This window comes from Passer montanus, unplaced genomic scaffold, assembly GCF_014805655.1.
Source record: "Passer montanus isolate IOZ18808 unplaced genomic scaffold, ASM1480565v1 scaffold34, whole genome shotgun sequence".
Classification (NCBI taxonomy): domain Eukaryota; kingdom Metazoa; phylum Chordata; class Aves; order Passeriformes; family Passeridae; genus Passer; species Passer montanus.
In genome coordinates, this window is record NW_024368152.1 from 6,119,911 (window position 1) to 6,136,652 (window position 16,742).

The following is a 16,742-nucleotide window of genomic DNA, read 5'->3' on the forward strand; positions in this document are numbered from 1 at the left end:
CCCCTTCATGTGCCAGGAGACCTGTACATGATACCATCTTCAGCATGAGGAACCATTGAGTCAAGGCAAGCTTTTAACTTAGGTGTGGGATACTTGACAATGAGGCTGAAAACATAGCAGAGAATCATCTTAGAAAGACCACCTATGGAAATTGTATCAGAAGGAACATCTCTTTATGAATGTTTGGAGAATGTGATATTCAGACTGAGACTAAGCATGCTGAGGAAGAAAAATGTCGTTGAATCACTAAAAAAGACACTTAAGACTCATAAAAGGTCATCTGAACAACACAGACACTCAGACAAGAGCTTTAGTGTTGGTTTTGGCTTACCCACACTGCCCTCCCTTCCCCATCACCCGCCCCAGCAGATCTAAATATATCTTGAGCTATTTAAGTTTGCCCTGTGTGTATATGTGTGCACACACCACACTTGTCATCAGAAACAACAAAGAAACAGCCACAAGGCCAGCATCTCTGGTGTAAATTAGGCATTAGAAAAGCCTACCACTTTTCTAATTCCCTTGGCAACAAGTGTGCCAAGTATGTGCTTTGCTAGGCTGGCAGGTCCTGGAGCACAGCAAGGCTGAAGGCACCAAAAGAGTTTCAGTTTGAGTTTCAAGGAGCAGGTTGGGGAGGGAACTGGTCAAAGTTTGTGGCAGTAACCATTGCACAGCTTTTTCTTTAGCCATTTCTTCTGCTATGATAAAGTATAATCAAAATAATAGACAAATAAGCTGCATTTATGACACAAATGCAGGAACTCTATATTACTTTTTTTTTTTTACTTACCTTTGTCTAGCAAGCTTTTGTAAGTTGTTGTTTCTTTTCTCCTACCTTCCATTAGATGTCAACTCTAACCTTTTTCCATCTTACTATTAAAAGATTGAGGCCCAATGCACAATTACTTTTCCAGTGTGTTTGAAGAGCAATATCTCTGGTTTTAACTCAAAAATTACAATGACTCATGTAGGCTGGGGTTGAGAAGAAGAATATAATTGTTTTTCAGAATCAGAGTTATAATAATGGATAAAGAATGCTTCTTAGACATTAAAGGTGGCTAGAGAAGTGAGGTTAATAAAATAGAGCGGTATTTTAAGGTGAAGAACTTTTTCATCAAAGGGAAGAGGAACAGACAAAAAGAATCCATTATAGTAAGCATTCAATTATTAAATTAATTAATTGAAAGTACTGCAGCTATTTTTTTCCTCTTTCTTGACCTAAAAGAGTGTCCTCTTGAGCATAGGTTGGAAGGACATGCCTGCAATAAGTGCAATAAGAGGCTGTAGAGTGAGTAATTATAAACAGAGTTTTATAATACGTATGGAGATGAATCCATGAAGAAGTCCACTCTTGGGATCTAAGATCATTACTGGCAGAAAGCCTCTTAATGGATACTTAACATATGTATGATAATTACAAGGGCAAAGCAAATGCAAATGACAACTATGAAGACAATTAAGACAGCAAAGGTTTACCTTAAAGAAAATTTATTTCTTTAGGATATTTCATTATTTTTCCTCAAAATTAATTTAATAAATTGGATTTAAAAAAAAAAAAACTATGATAAAATGTATATTGCTGGTGCATGTACTGAAAAGTATGCAGATCTTTAGTTCTGTTATGCTGCAGTAAATTTAAAAATGTACCTCTGTCCTACATTGCATTATATCTAGTCCTCAAGCATGTTTTTTATGTAAACTGGAACAATGTCAACCAGTGAGCAATTAAAATCTCCAAGAACATGAGTGTACAAACAAAGATAAAAACACAACCTGAACAAAATTATATTCTAAAGCAAAAGTTAAGGTGACATTTCTGCTAACTTGGTGCTTGCATTTCACTATTTCTAATTTAGCTATTACTGTTGAAGTTGTCCATATTCTGTGAATAACAGTGACTTCTACCTGACCCGTTTTTTCTATGCTGTGTGAGATGATCATTCAGGTGTGAATCTTTCTGCTTTACAGGGGCTCAGACTGAGCTGAATTACACTTTGCAAGAATTTGCCTCCCTCCCTTGACTGCAGGAGCTATGGGGATGACCAGCAGAGATTCAGACACCTCCAGTGTAGATGCTGAAAAGAATGACACCCCACGCTGTGATACACAAAGAGAGCAGGCTAAAGGCATTACTCAATTCTTCCAGAGTTACACCATCACTCAATTTGAATCTAAATCTTATTTTTCTGAAGATGCACTGAGTCTTCACAATGTTTGGGGACAGTGATGTGCAAAATGAAGCAGTTTGAGAGCAGCTCTCTGGGCTCCATGTGCACCACATAACGACATGTATTTATTGGAAATTCCACTCAGTGGTGAAAGTGAGACCAAGTATTGCCCTTGTGTACTTTGAATAAAAAAATTCTTTGGGATAAATGGAAATAGTTTCTAGCTTTTCTGTAGGAGGAAGAATCTGATGAGAAGGCAGTGGTTGCCACTGCACTGACCACAGAGCTGGCAAGTCCTGCAAAGAAAAACACAATTGCATCTGGGGATAAAACTTTATTTAATTTGTTGTGTACAACCATCTTTCATTAAACACAGAAGGATGTGTTGATCTTCCTTGAGGTGTCCAGAAGGTGAAATAACAGCAGATTTGTGCAGAAGATTGACCAACTGACCTTTCAACTAGAGAGACCAGGTACTTGTCCAGGAATTACTTTGAAAATAAAAGTATTTAAAGAACAGAAGAAGAAGAAAAAAAAGTACACTCTCTAGTAGATTATTTTGCAGAAATATTTTGTTTCTGGTGCTAGAAGGAAGGAAAACACCTTAAAGGAAGAAGTTCATAATAAAAGCAGGAGACTTTAGTAAGGAGAGTACTGATAAATCTTATCAAGTAGGGTCATAAGTAGGGGAGCAAGAGAAGGGTCACCTCTTCCTTAGATTTCAGTTTTGCTGGGGAAAGTCACAAGACCTCCTTTGAGCATAGGCAGCATTTTCTCACTTCATGGTGGGCATTGGTGAAAAGGTCTCGACAGAGACATCCCCACTCACACAGAGATTCTGTGGGGGCAAAGGCCTGACCCCTCCTTTTTCTGGGAAGTTCCATACAGCAGCCGGCTGACAAGGAGAGGAGTGAGCTGGTACAGAAAGGCTGCTCTCTGAGAGAAGAGAAACAGCAGAGGTGGAGGGAAAAACTGATCCTTCATTATGTCAGCAAGAAAAAGGCCAGGACAGGATAAACTTTGAATAAAGTAAACTAGATCCTCATTTGAATGGAGAGACAGGTTAAGCTCAGAACAAAGTAAAGTACCCAAAGTGAAGTACCCATTAAAACTAAAACAATGTAAAAAAACATCCTTTAAGACCCAAATAAAAAAAACCCCACATTGTGTCCTGAATCAAAGCCCATGATTTGACAATCATTGGTATTTATTTCTGCACACCACAAGCATTTATTTAATTAGAGAAACATGCTTTCATTGCATTTCGAGTCAATTAAATGGAAAAAACCATGGGTTTTATACATTTTGAGGGTTTTATAAAACCTCCACTCTCTCTGGGTTCTCTGATCTTTAACCTTACTAATTATGCACTTCGTTTTCATTGTGAATACCATTAAAATTTCACAATCTCCTTTTACTCCTTCAGTTCCAATGCCATGTAGCTTTTGTGCATGATTGCCCTGCTGTCAGTTCTTCAAGGCATCCCCTGCTCTGACTTTGGCCACATTGAATCACAATCACAACTTTCTCTTGCACTCATCGGACAGGCAAAGCCCTGTGGATCAGGAAGAAAACCGTGTCAGCTGACTGTTCATGGGGGATCATAGGCATCCCTTCCCATTATTTCTCTTGCTTGATTTGGGGATGGCCAAAGCCTCAGTCTGCTGCAGCACCTTTGTTGTGTATTTTCAAGCAGAAACAAAGCCAGCCCTCCTGAGATTTGCAGGAAATTAAGGAGCTAACTACATGGCTAATTTGCATGCAACCAGTCTTTCAAGCCCACAGCATAATGTATTGAAACAAATGACTGCCATTTTCTATATCATAAATGCAATATTTAATCTGCATTATTTGCTCAGACAAATTTTATTATCTACTTGTCTTATATAAGATTTTAATAAGCTGTGGTGGAGAGCTGTACACAGTACTTAATGCAGGCACTGATATGTGTAAAATCTAAGATCAGGGACGACAGGATGTATTTATAGCAGTGTCTGGGAGATTATATGTAATGAATACATTATACCACATACACACCAGAGGCAGAGTTAAGGATGCTCCTGAATCCTGCAATGTGCCATTTCCTAAGTTCGTGTGCTCAACCGTTCAACCTTAACATTCCCTGAACATTCTCCAATGGAATATCTATCAGCCCACAAAATCAGCTTGCAAGTTACTCCCACAGAGAAAGATATTTCAGATTGTCCTCTTCCAAGAGACATTCATTAATGCATTTTCATTTTGAAATGCACTGCTTTCCAGCCAGCATGTTCTCATGATATTTAAAAAGCTTTAAATCTTTGTGGAGTAAGGGTCCCCAGGACGGTTTAAAAATACTCACTGCATCCCATTTCCTTGGGGCTTCGCTGTTTTGCCCTTTCACTATAGCTATTATGCACAGCTTGAATTCTGGGAAGACATGATACTGTTGAAATACAAGTAATTATACCATTCTCTCTCATTTTTACCAACTATTATTTTCATTTTTTTCTTCTTCCTTTTACCTTTTTTTTAGCTGTCTTTATCTGCTGCAAACATCACTTGCAGGTTATTACTTGCAGAGAAAATGCCAGCTGAAAATTGATGATAGATTGGTGAGATGTACATGATTGCATACTGCGAGGGGGGGGAGCCCAAACTACAAAATAGCTATTTTGGTAACCAATTTAATCTGAATTCTTGCATGCTGGGCAATTCCAAAGTATTTTAGAAGGTTTTGTTCAAATTTCCTCTACGAAATTACACCTACAATGCATTTTTCTTTATTAAAAGCATACAATGTAAAGATGTGAAAAAGTGCAGCATCCTTGGTAGAACTAGCATAAGGTTTTGGGTGGCACCACAGACCTTGTAGTAAAAGCTTACAATTAAGGAATTGCAATTGGATGTTAGTTCCTGACTCAAATACTGCCCTGGAATAATTAAGGATAAATCCATTAATTTCTAATAACCAGAACACAAAACAGATCAAGAAGGCCAACATATACATTCATATTGTAATACTTTATATTATGAATGGGGTTTTTCTGAGAATTATGAGTATGTAGTTCTTTGAAACAGAAAAATCAGTTGCCATTGCAGTTTAGATTTTTGCTATGCAATAAAAATCATGAAAGAACATTGTGCTACCTTTTAATTGTCTTTTTTCTAATAAAAGGAGTAAATTGTTGAAACCGAATGTTTTCAGAAAAAATAGCACTGGAGAGAATATAGTAGATGAAATGGTGAAGCTAGTTTTTTTAATGCCTGGCATTAAGGTAAAAATGGCTTCAGCAAAAGAATTTCAGCTGAGAAATCTAAATGTGTACAACTTTCTGGGCCAAATAAGGATCCAGGGAGTTACACTACTGATTAATTTGGCCACCTGTATTCATAAAGCTTCCAAACCCTAACAAGTAGAAGTAGGTAGTAAAATAAAGATTGACTATTCCAAGCTGTAACAGCCTTAATGGCAGCTCTTGAGACTTGATCTGGTGACATGATTGTCTGAATTAAAAGTCCATGCTGTTTTGGCTGTGCAAAGATCCAGAGCTGGACAGAAGCAAATGCCATTGATTGGGAACATGCACCTCAGCCAGAGTCCATCCATCAAGCATCATCTGCTCTCACAGACAAGAGGGTTACATTTTAACATGAGGCCATCAGGGCTGACTGCTGGCAGCCTGGCTGCTCTCAGTACATTCTCTCAAGGGTGGACAATTATCAGTCAAGACATTTGACAGCACCAGTGAGACTGCTGAATGAAATGGGACTGGCACAGATCAGAAGCAGAAAGGCACGATCTGGGCAGTTACGGTTTCTGCCTCTTTGTGTCAGAAAACTCCCCATAATATCTAGTATTATTATTTATCCTGAAAAACATTTTATTCTTCTTGCTTAAGGTGTTAGGAGATACTGGGGAGGAGTACAGGTTGACAGGACACCTCCCATAATTGCCAGGAGATTTCCTTAGGGAAAAGATGTTTTGACCATGTTAGAATTTTCCTCTAAAGATGAATGTGTGTGATTGTTTTAAAAGGATTAAACTGATACTCTTTGATGTATCTTTACCAGGTTTTATGAAAGCTTTGACCAAACAGTGTGGGTGATAAATTCATTAAGGGTGATAAACTCATTATAGTGATAAACCTGGTATGGGTGATAAACTCATTACAGAAGAGCCCTAGTATGGCGAGGCTGATGCAAGGCTTTCTATCACTGTCAGCAAAATTGCAAACTATAAAACTTCTGCTCACATAAATGATGGTCTTGGCACACTCCTCTCTTCCATCTCACCCTGTTCAAAGGGTGAGCTTAGACACTCACTGAGTTTCACTGATTGTTTTCAATCCCACAACTCACAAATCCCTACATATTCTTGTTAACAAGTCCGGGTTCTCAGCTGATTTCTGACTTTTCCTCATTCCAGAGGCAGACCAGAAAGTCCCCCCGCCGACTTCCTTCACTTTTCCAACCCCACCCTTCCCGCAGATATTCCACCAGACCTCCTCAGATGCACATGATGCACAGATGGGGAAGAGCATTCCTCCCTCTCCTCACTAATCTTTCTTGAGGAAGTGCTGTTTGGTCCCACCACCATGACCACCTTGTTTAGACTAACATTCTGTTTCTTCCACAGCCTTCCACGTGAACCTTTGCTGAGAAAATACCCTCTTGAGATCCTTTACTCCAGATGCATTTTTGAGCTAGCTTGACAAGAATTTTCCACCTTTAATGGCCCAGCTAAATGCTAAAACAAATTACTTGCAACATGGCTATTGCTCTAGTGTCTTCAAAATTTAGCAGTAGATCTTTCCCTCCGTCCTTCCAGCACCTGTAGGATAAGATGGGGATACATACTGCAAGAAAGGTCATGTGAAGAAGAAAAGTAATGACCTAATTCTGCATCTGGAAAATGTATTAGTAAAAAGAACTCCAGGTCTTTCAAGATGGGACACCCGATACAGATTGCACAGTCAAGGGGCCTCCTTGACTGAGAAGTTGAGCATTTGAACATGGTGTCCTCAGCTGAATCCAAGTCTCATGTTCACTTGCATACTCAATGTCTTCATTCATCTGAGACTTGGGAGCTTCCCTCTGCAGACTTCAGACCAGGTATTTACTAGAATATATAGGGAATTGAATCTTGCAGAAATTCTACAGTCCACTGAGATCCAAGAGTCTTTAGCAGCTGCAGATGCTTTGTCTCTCTAACAGAAAGAAGAGAAGATACTAAGACAAGTAAATAAACCATCATATTTGATAGCAAACATACTGCATGTGGCAACTCTGTCATTTGTAACATGACAGAAGTGTATTTGAAATGGATTAAGGAGGTAGGATTGTGATGATTTTATTTTGGTGCCAAGGTGATTTTTCTGAGGGATAGTTTAGTGATTAGCAGAATGGCTCAGTGCCACAGGAAAAAAAAAAATTCTTCCACTTCTGTGCATTGAGAAGTTGACTGCTAAATTAATGAGTTGAATGGGTAAAAGATCTTACAGATAGCAGAAGTGGCACAAAGGAGTGGGAATTTACTTTCCAGCATAAGAGCAGGACAAGGAGATCTACAGCACAGGGTGGCAGGGAGAAAGCAGCTCCTTTTGACAGTTCTGTGTACTGTTGAATCAGGCACAAAGATACAATTTGGGGATTGAGACAGAAAAATTTAAAGATAAAAATATTTAGTGTCAACAGGACCTCTCTGCAGGGCAATATTTGGTTTCAGGAAGTTTTGGTTGCAAATGTTTCCATCTTAACTTTTATTACTTTTCTGGTGATATTGCAACAATATTTACAATGAGGATCCTTTATACGGTATATTCAGGAAGATTATCTCTGTTATAGTCAGCCTAAGCCCAATGTCCTCAATATGTAAATCCCTGTATATGGGAGTGCAGTATTCATATGTCTTTATAAGAATCATTACAGGCTTACAGTTACAAAAAAAAAAAAAAAAGTTTAAAAAAATAAGATTAAAAAAAAGTCTTACAAAAAATTTGAATTTCAAAAAGGAGAAGAAAATAGCACTTGCAATGGTATGGCCAGCTGGTGACTGTTTCATAAGAAGGCCTTTTTTCTCCCTCCTTTAAATATAATTTACTGGAACTTTACTTAGACATGCAACAAATTAGCAGCCATTCATTTTGTAATGAAGAAGGCCTCATGAAATCTAAGCTGTGAATAGGCAATCAGAATTTATTTGGATATAAAGTGTTATTTACCAGGCTAATATTTCAATATTGAACTCCATACTGCTATCAATACCATCATAGATAGATCATTCTATGTAGTTTTAAATCCTTATGTCATTGCATTGCCTCTGATTCTGCACAGTACCTGTCGCTATTGTTAATCCCTGCATAAAAGACCACCAAAAAAGACAAATTACTTCTTCTTTGCATAATATATAAATTTAACTAATCTTCCCACAGGTCTGAGCAGTCAAAAGGAAGCTTTTATTAGGCTGAAACAAAGTGCTGTGTATTCACCAATATGCATGGGAATACATGCAGTCTTTACTTAAGTTCAAATAACAATTAAGAACACCGAATAAAACCAGACTTGATTCTTTTAAAGCAACTACAAAATATGCACAACTACACCAGTTCAAATTGCCAATCCAAACACCTTCCAACACCCAAATAATTTAGCACCTCCTCCGTCAGTTAACCTTTCGGTGGGCCACCAATATCTTATTGCAGTGATGTTTTCTATTATGTCCAGAAAATGTTTCCGACTTGGCAGGGTACTGGTGATGTTGGTTGGTAAAACAAAGGGCTGAGGCTTATGAATTATGGGCTCTTGTTGTTGCTATGCCTCTTCTTTGCCCCTGAGCTTCTTTCTCTGTGTGCTCTCTCTTTCTCTCTCCCCCTATTGTTTTGAAGAAATGGTGGCCAGTTAGATGGGCAATTCCCTTACTGGCACTGAGGTTTCTGCAGTTTTGGATGAAATTTGTCTGACTGCAGAACACAGTGTACATGGGCAGCAGAAATAGCGGGTTTGTTGTGCCAAGTCAGATGGAAAACAGGTATCGTGGCTCCTGAACAATGGTATAAAACTTTCAAAACCCATAACAGAGCTTTTAATTGTTATAATCTTTTTCTCGTTTCACAAAGATGTATGTGGGGAAATTTAGGTGTATGATACCACAAGCGCCTTCGTGGTGTCTGTGTGCATTCTTTCCTCTCTGAGGGTTGTCTGTGCCTAATAAATCAGAGACTGTGCTCAAAGGTATGTAGTTGCCTAGTTTTGGATAAGCAAAATTTAAAGTCCCAAAATCTTAGTTTCCAAGAGGAGCCAGTGCCTATGACCAATTTAGGCATCTAAAAATTAGAATCAAAGTGGGAACTAAGCACAGAAAACTCACTTACATCATTGCATAAAAACCATTACTCCCCAAGGTTAGAGAACAGGTATCCAGCTGAATCTGACAGATCTCTAGAAGTAAACTTTTCTCTCCAGTGCCTCTTTTGTTGCTAGTACATGGAACAAGGAAGACATTACGTATTTTTGGGAAACGGGTCCCTTCCCATGGCCTGAAAAAGTTCAACACACTTTAGAGCAAGAGAGACATGGTGCTCCATGTTGTTATTCTGGCCAGCAATAGCATGGATGGGGCAGCACAGAAGTCCTGTGAATGGTGGAGTTTTCTCCCACATGTATTTTTATCAGTCTGAACTGCTCTGCATTAAGGTTTACTCCCAGCTGTATTTGTACTTTAATGCAGAAGGATTATTATAACTGTGCTGGAGTCACAAGGAAGAAGCTACATGGGTATTAGGTCATGCATTTTCTCAGCAAGTTATGCACATTATGTGGGCGTGTAACACATCCCCATGAGCAACAGCCTCACTTCTTGCTTGTTTTAATTACTAAATAAATTAACTGTAAGTATCAAGAAATATTTTTAAGCAATGAATGTACCAGATCAGAGAAAATATTCAGAAGGTATGAAGGAAGTGAAAATAAGTTGAGCATGTGCTTAAGTGTTTTGCCACTTTTGCTGAGACTGATTTTTCACAGCTCTGCATTTATTTCACTCTCATTCGTCACCCTGCCCTCACCCGGGGACTCAGGGTCCTGCAGAATGAGAATAGGAGCCCTAAATCCCTGTCAGCCAGCCAAAGCCACGCACTCTGTATAACAAATCTCTTTTGTCCCCAAAGGTGGCCTCAAATAATTTTAATAAATCTTTAGTAATGCATTTCAGTATCTCAAACACGTAAAGGTCAGATGGTGCTATTCTCACTGACCCTGACCCGCAGCTATTTTCTCCGTGCCAGTGGCAGGATTGCTCAGGAAGTGATATACAGCAGCGGTGACCAGGAGAGGCAGTGCCTGGCTGCTGAGTCTTTCTGCTGGTGCCAGGCGATGGTCGCTGTCCCCAGCCATGCTGGCTTTGCTGTGCCCAGGCCAGGAGGAGCCTCCTCGCCCACAGGGTCCAGCACAGCCCTGCCAGAGTGCGCTGCTCCCGCTGCTTGTCTGGGGATTTAATGGAGCTGCCTCTGGTTCAGCCAGAGCTTTTTTATACCCTTGCTTCCTGGCTCCCCATCAGCGATTTCCTTGTTTAGCTTTAACATTTTAATTTTGCCAAAACGTTAAGGCAGTGCTTCACCTGCTGACTGGGTGTAAAAGTGCCGCAGCAAATGGAGGAAAATAAAAAAGGTGCTTAGCTCAGCTGAAGTCCCTCTCTTGCCGCCATAAAATTAATTGTTGTCATTATCTAGCTGCTTTCTGGAGACCATCAAGTTACCTGCTACACAAACTGTAACGGCAGTAACAGCAGCTGAACCTGACATACAGCCCTGCCCTTGGTGTATTAAATCATTCTGATGTAATGTCTCACAAACCACATGACTCACCTATTAAACCTTTCCAGGAGGAGAGAGCTTTGTAATGAGGCCAAATGCACAGAGGATAAAAGGAACATATTATGAAAACAAGCTATTGAAGCCATGCATGCTAATTTGAGAGAATGCATTTGGACATGCAAGAGATTTGTTGTTTCTGTGTAAAATATTTCCAATTCCTTACTTCCCATTGCAAAGCTGATTGAGTCAGCAGCAGCTTGCCACTTGCATTCCAGGTGGCGTGATATGTCTCCTTATGCACTAACTCATATAGGTCATTAATATGCTAAATAAGTTGTAGCCAATTGGCTCCCATGGTGACAGCTCCAAAAGCTTCATGAATAATCAATGGAGCACCTGGAGGCATGAAATTTTCATACAAAGAGTTTCTAGACTTTACATTAAGCTCTGAGCAGGGACAGACAAGTGATAGACATGACTGGCACTTTGAAAAGTTTCAAAAATAAGAAGTGTTATTTTAAAAGAAAATAGCAATCTTATTTAAATAAGAATAAATCTAAAACTCCATCTCCTGGAGCCTTTCTAACAAAGGCGCTTAAATTGGTTCCCTTGCCATCTTCTGGACAGAAGCATGTTATAGATCTGGTGAGGGTGAGTGGGAATACTTCAGCTATTCTGTGCAACCTTTGATAAACTCATCACAGAGCAGTACGGTTTCACTGACAGAATTAAACACTGGCAACTTAAGGAAATTAATAAATGATTTTACCTTTTTTACCTTTACCTTTTTTTTTCTGTAAAAAATGAAATGCCTATAGAGTTTATGAATAAAAATCATGTGATCTAAGTGCCACTGATAATTGTTATCAGGAGGGTCTCAGTTCACCCACTTAAAAGTGTCATCTTTCTGACATAGCTTCTTTTTTAAGAACTAATGTATAATTTAAAAGACTTTTTCAAAAAACTTTGTTGCTGAAACAAGCATACCATAGGCAGGACATATTTCACTCTTTGATTGAGCTGATTGAGAAAACTGTTTAGGCCTCCCATAGGAACTGGGATGATGGTATAGTCCTGCCCTATGCTTTCCCCAAATCAGCTTGTGCCTCACATGTTCCCTGTGCTGGCAAAGAAGAAACTGGAGATGTGCTGTGCTGTCAGTATTACAGGTACAGAGATAGCTGTAAGAAATGAGGCAGCTCCAGTGTTTCCCCTTTCACGTGGGGCTGCTGTGTGCAGGAGACTCTTGAAGGAGTCTAGTGCTGAAGGAATTGTGGGACCCTGCCTCTCCCAAGCTTTGCCCTGCTGTCCTGTTCTCCGTTGTGAATATTGATTTCTCATGCAGATGCACTGGGTGGAGCAAGGAACTTCAAGGTACTTCATCTCTGCTTGACAAATTTCTCACACAACTGCCGAGAAGACAGCAACAGACACAGTCGCTTCTTCTGGCATCACTACCAGCAGTTTTCCAATCACTTTCTACAGAACTTACAAATTACCTGTACTTCAATCTCGGCTATATTTGGCGTGTTTCAGATGAGATCCTCAGCAAAATATCTGTGCTCTTTACCATCTACTCTGACATAATGTCAATCTTGGTCATCAATGAAAGTGTTGGAGAGTTCAAGCTGTAGAAACATCATGAGCAGTACCTTGATACTCATGTGCTGAGAATTTTGCTGGTGATGAAAATCTACAGATATTGCAGTTAATCAGAACTGGCACAGCTAGTGCTGGCTGAATAATTTAAAAATCATTGGTTTTTTATCTTGAACACTTCTATAAGCAGAAAAAAAAAGATCATTAATATATCACCAACACGGCCCCACGTAAGCAGCCCTTACTTTGGATTAATGAGGTCTGTCTTCATCAGAAGGGTACAAAAGTTGCTATAATCTTCCTTTGCTGTCTGTTTTAACAGTAACATGCAGTAATAATATAACATCAGAGGGGTAACTTATAGGGTTACTAGAACATGTTACTGGGAGGTAACGTGGAAAAACTCAAAAGGAGTTTCAACAGGTTTTTTCCCACTAAAGTTTAACTGAATGCTCTCCAAAGTTTTCTGCATTTGTGTGCTCACACAGCAACAATTGTGCTGGCTCACCCAGGAATACATCGATAAGCAAAGCTTGATCAAACATTAAAAAGTTAAAAAAAAATATAAAAAGAGGTACAAAAGAGAAAGAACAAGGTCTTTTAAAAGGTATTGGCAGGTTTTTAATGTTTTCTAAAGTAAAAGAAATACATATTGTAGTTTTTTAGTATTATCTTGATGATGAATAACCTGCTCTGTTCTCAGTTTGTACAGTGTTGTTCTCCTAAACATGTGGCATTATATGCTGAGGCATAGAGAAAAAATTCCCACATGAAAATGCACACACACTCACATGCACACACACCAGTGTACCACACTGATTTCTCTTGAGATCAACTGTGAGCTAGAAAGCTTTGAAGATGTCTTTGCAAGTGTCTTGGCTTAGACAAAAATATCCTGAAATCCTCTAGTTTTTTCATTCATAAAGGAATGGAATGGTTTTTCCTGATCAGCTCCTCAAGGAGAAACTTAAAACCTCCACAATCAGTAGTGATGGCATTGACTTCTGTGGGCTGTAAGTGTTTGCTCAAGTCCTCCAAAGACAGTGATTTCCCAGGCCATGCACAATTGCCAGGCTGGTTAACTCTGTTCTTCATAAAGGGAAACAATCTGACAAAAGTACAAGCAATGTCCACATTTTCTTCTCGCAAACTTCCTCCACTTAGCATCGTATGGTGCTGTTAAACCTTGTGCCTACATCTTAGGTGGAGACAGCTTGATGCATGTGTGTACTGGGCAGGATAATATCATCACACATTTACCTTCACAAAAAATAGGATTATGCATCCTCAAAGACTGTGTTATGAGAAGTGGGGAATAAAGCTAGTGAGTCACAGGATCTTTGCATCTGTATTGACTTTGGCCATGGTGCAATGTTTTGGATTTGTGATTAAAACAAAATGTGTTAATAACCCAAAATGTGTTAGTGATCCAAAGGATGTTCTATGCAAATGACACTGCTCACCAATAAGTTCTAGATGAAGAAGGAGGAAGGAGGGCATTTGAGATTATGGTATTGATGTTCCCATGTAGACATTACACATTACAACTCCTGTTTTCCTGGAGGTGACTGAATATCTGCCTGCTGATAACTAGGCAATTAATTTCTTTCTCTCCTTTAATTTGCTTTTTCTTTACTTATTAAACCATATTTTCTCACTCTTACCCTCCCATTCTCTCCCGCATCCTACCCTGGGGGAGTCAGTGAGAGGCTGTGTGGGACTGAGCAACCCTCCAGAGTTAAAGACCACCACTACCATACCTCAGAAACATCTGGAGTGCATTGAAAAGTTCCCGACTCTGAAGACTGGCTCAATTTCTTTTCCTCCTGGGTTGTTGTCTCCAGTTTTCCAGAGATCAGTGTAGAGGAGATAAACCTTAGAAAAATGTCTTCTCTCACATCTTCTTCCTTCAGGATTGTCTGAGTAAAATTTTCCTTTGTCCAATTTACTTTCAGGATTCTCTGTCCCAGATTTATGAAGTTTTGCAGCTTTGTAACCACATCCAGGTTATACAGCTTGGAATCCCATATTGATTGTCTTTAATAAATTAAATGCCACACTACATGTAATATCTTTTCATTTGAAAATAAACTGCAGAATTTAGAGTAAGGAGAGTAAATACTTGCAATGACTGATGGAAAATTAGGGAGGTGGTGCAATTCAGGCATGGCTTGTTATGACTGTACATGTTAAGCCTTACAAATATGTTACATGAAATAACATCTATAAAGCATGCTCACTTCTGTTTAAACTTAAACTGTACACTGTGTGAAAGAATCTCATATGAGATAATTACTAACAGGGATAAAAGCTTGACTTTGACATTTTGAACATGCATCCTTCTAAATTCTGTTAGAGTCATTTGTAGTATCTAAGCAGCTATAAAACAGATTGGTGGCATCTCTTCTAACATATTTTATGCGTGCAAGTCCTCTGTGCTGTAAGAATAATGCTACTTCTTGTGCTGTTTTAATGCCTTCCTGGATCACAGCTGAAAACTTGCCCTCATTGAAGAGGACAGAAATGTCATTGAATTTAGTTACACCAGAATTTCTTCTTATATATCTGTAAAACCTGCTCTGATTGAGGGTTTAGTGGAAGTCTGAAGATAACTGTGTTGGTGATTAATCTGTCAATTTGAATGATATAAAAATATATCTGATTAGAAGAATTTTCTTCCACACAAGAACAGCAATATCTTCTGTGCTCTGCCAGGCTTGAGTCTTGGGATCACTGACTCGTGCACTAGAGCTGGGACTGGGCTGAATCTGCTCTCTGGCTTTGCAGTAGGATGAGGCCCAGCCATTCCCATCCAGAAGCCACTCTAGAAAGTTCTTCAGTCTAAATGAGTGAGGATCAAGGCAGCAAATCAATGTAGAAGTAAATAACATGGATTGGCAGAGGCACTGCTGTTCACCTTGACTAGTTCTGAGACTCATTTTCCCTGCTACAAATCAAAAATTACTTTTGCTCTTTTAAATATTTTATAATTTTGGATAAAAATAAAAGCATAGAAGAAGTTAAAAAATCATATTTATATTTTATTTGATGCAGAATTTTTTTTTTTTTGTGAGGGCAATTTGCTGTGTCTGTTGGGTTTCACTATCCTCATTGTTCCTCTCAGATTACTATTAAGAAAGAAGCATAAGAAAAATATATTAAAAACCTATAAGTGGATTTTTAAAAATTCAATTTCAACAAATTTCTAGAGAATCCCTCAGGAAATGAAACACATCTTGCTGTCACGGGGGGCTCACTCTGCAGTCCTTTTGTTCCATCACAAGGCTACTAAACACTGAGAATTTTACTGCCCTTACACTGAAGACAAGAGTCTTTACATTGCTTACCAGATGGCAAATCTGGAGCTCTGGAGTTTTCTTGCGTCCAGAAGTTTCATAGCTTACTGTCCACTTCCTGCAGAAATCTCAGACCCATAGATGTTTTCAGTAGTTACTCAGCTGATGTTGCAGGTTCTCCTAAGTAAGAAAATCAACAGCCATGTTTTATATTATAGAAGGTAAGACTTTTCAAAACTGGTGAAAAAGGAATGTCTCTTTTCTAAAGCAGACTCCAGCCACCACAAACATCTTAGTTCGCCAGAAAGTACTGATATTTGACATGTTCCATTTTAATTAGCCCCTCTTCTGACTTGGAGCAGGTTTCCACTTTCAGCTAGCAGGTTTAATGCCTACCAAATACTGCATTTGTGGGGTTCACAAAGTAGTTATTACATTTTTGCATTACTTTGCTCATAGTAAAACTTTTTTTTTCCAGATATCTCACAGACCCAATCCCACAAAAATACTGAAATTTCATTGAGCTTTCCACTTTGCTCTGGTAAAACATGGGGAACTGAAGTAGGAATAGAATATCTGCTTTTTTTAGATGGCCACTGTCAGATGTATTCATGCAATGTGTGTGCCAACAGTAATACTTCTTAGGTCCCCTGTAAATTAATGAAAGAAAAAGAAATATTTTAAGGGTCTAATTGATTTGAACCACCCTAGGTGCATGTTTAAGAATGAGGTCAGCCATCCCTTAGTTCCTTTTTATTGTCTCAAAAGTGGCCAAAATTAAGTAGCTATGATATAGATGCCTAACCCATAAACAGCTACATGTGTGGAGATGAATCATCATTGCACATTTTATTAATCAAAATCACAGAAAAGTAAGTGTGATGCAG